This window comes from Capsicum annuum, chromosome 1 (genome assembly GCF_002878395.1).
Source record: "Capsicum annuum cultivar UCD-10X-F1 chromosome 1, UCD10Xv1.1, whole genome shotgun sequence".
Lineage (NCBI taxonomy): Eukaryota > Viridiplantae > Streptophyta > Magnoliopsida > Solanales > Solanaceae > Capsicum > Capsicum annuum.
Window position 1 is genome coordinate 42797473 of NC_061111.1, and position 2527 is coordinate 42799999.

Consider the following 2527-nt stretch of genomic DNA (forward strand, 5'->3'; position numbering starts at 1 on the left):
TGTGGTGGTGGTGAGGTGATGTGGTGGTGTGGTTGGTGGACGGCAGGGGAGGGGTGGCTGCAGTTTTTACATAGGGGGTGGGGCTGTTTTCAGGGGTTGGGGGGATAGGATAGGTGATTGTGAAGAAGATGGAAAATGAGGGGTGAGGATAATTTTCTTAATTTAATTTTATATATATTTTAAAATATGTATATATATATTATGTGGTGGTGGTGTGGTTGGTGGACGGCGGGGGAGGGGTGGCGGCAGTTTTTATATACGGGGGTGGGGGTGTTTGCAGGGATTGGGGGGAGGGGAAGGGTGGTTGTGAAGAAGATGAAAAATGGGGCGTGGGGGTGGGGGTAATTTTCTGATTTAATTGTATATATATTTAAAAATATGTGTGTGTGTGTATATATATATATATATAAATATTTAAAAAATAGTTTATTTACGTGGCTCCGACGTGGCGCTGATTTGTCAGCGAGTGTGATGCACTCTCCCTCATGAGAGCGGTATTATATATAAAGGGGTGAAATTAATTCACTTTAAAGATGTTAAGGAGGGTAAATAAATATAAGGTTAGTTTAAGTGCTAAATTAAGTTGTCGGGACAAGTTTAGGGGGGTTTTGATGTATTATCTCAACAAATAATAAAAATATTACCAATTAATATCTTGAGCAAAAGAATGACCTATTTTTCTTTTTAATCTGTTTAAAAAAGAATGACATTTTTTTTTTACAATACTTTTAATTCAACTTTCAACATCACATGTTTAAGACCACAAGATTAAAAATATTTTGATGTATTTGACATAACTTTAATTTAAAATTACAAAATTTAAAAATCTTCTTTATTTTCTAATTCTCTATATTAAGTCAAAGTAGCTTTTTTTTTTTTTAAACGGAAAAAAATATTAAATACAAAAATCAAAACAATTAATGGGGAAAAACAAAACAAAACGTGAAAGCCGAAGGACATACACTAATACTGCCTCCCTTTTATTTCCCTTCTATATTACTTCACATATTTTATCTCAAACCTTTTTCAATTTTATCCTAGTAATTTCATAAAAAACAATCAATAACTTTATTTTAATAATTTAATAATAACAATAACAACAAAAAATTCAGTGTATTTCCACAAAGTGGGATCTGGGGAGAGGAAAATGTACGCAGTTCATATCGCTACCTTCAAAGAAGTTGTAATAATTTAATGAGAAAATGATCAAATACCCCTCAACCTTTACCCCAAATCCCAACTACACACTTATACTTTGCGGGGGGTCCTATGACCCCCTGAACTATTTTAAAGTGGAATATTTACCCCCCCTAAAAGCTCATGCCCAGACATTATTTCAGGCAGTGAGCTGCACTCGCTGCCACGTCATCGTCAGTCATTTTTTCTTGCCACATCATTTTTTCTTTTTTTTACTCTAAAAATTCAATTATTTAACTTTTTTATTTTACTTTTCTCTTCCATTGCAGCACTTCTATGGCCATTCTTTCTCAAAAAAATTTTTTCTTTAGTTTTCATTTCACTTTGTTTTCCACCCATTTCTTCACTTTCCACTCTTGCTATTTCCAAAACTTCAAAATGGACCACTCAGTCATGGTGACCTCATCTGACCCTTCAGCGTTCCTTTTTTTTAAAAAAAAAAATTCTCAACTATGAAAATTGATGTTGAATTTATGATTGTGAAAAAAATTGGTGTTGATTTTAATTATGATGTTGATTTGATTGTTTCAATTTCAAGGCATTGTTGGAAGTTTATGTTTCATTTCAGGAGAACGATGATTCTTGGTATGGTAATTTGGTTAATGAGTATGTAAGTTTGATAGATTAATTTTGGATTGGATGATATTGTAGAGTTCTTGAAGATGCCATTATTGAGTTCTTGAAGAAGAAGAAGAAAGAAAATGAATAAAGAAGAAGAATAATTAAAAATTCTTGTATGGTAATTCAGTTAATGAGTATGTAAGTTTGATAAATTAATTTTGGATTGGAAGTCTTTGTTGAGTTCTTGAAAATGCCATTATTGAATTCTTGAAGAAGAAGAAGAAGAAAAAATTAATAAAGAAAAATAATAATTAAAAATAAATAAAGAAAATAAAGAAATATTTGGTCATGTCAGCGTTCTCACTCTCTTTAAAGAGAGTGAAACACACTCTCTTACCATGTCAGCGTTCAGAGGCAATTACTATGCATATAAGATTTCTGTGATGTGGGCCCGCTTAGCTCAGAGGTTAGAGAATCGCATTTATAATGCGATGGTCATCGGTTCGATTCCGATAGCCGGCTTTTCCCTATTCTTTGATTTCAAAGAAACATTATCAATCATCTAAAAAATGGAAAAAAAAGAATAGGGAAATAGCGCCGTCCTCCTTTTCCAAAAGCTATCAATTTATTATAGGAACTTCCAATTATGTCACAAAAGGATTATATATATAATAGAAAGGGTTCTGTATATATATCCAATTCACCCCATTCTTCTTTTCTTTATAGTATTTATATTAAATAGTAATAGTACAAGTACACTATTTCAGTA

At 32.3% G+C, this 2527-nt stretch overlaps 1 non-coding gene across 1 annotated transcript; it reads left to right on the forward strand.

The window, feature by feature from the left end:
- Window positions 1-2207: 2207 nt before the first annotated feature.
- Window positions 2208-2280, forward strand: TRNAI-UAU. Its single transcript has one exon. It is a non-coding gene; the product is annotated as a tRNA-Ile (tRNA).
- The last annotated feature ends 247 nt before the right edge of the window (window positions 2281-2527 follow it).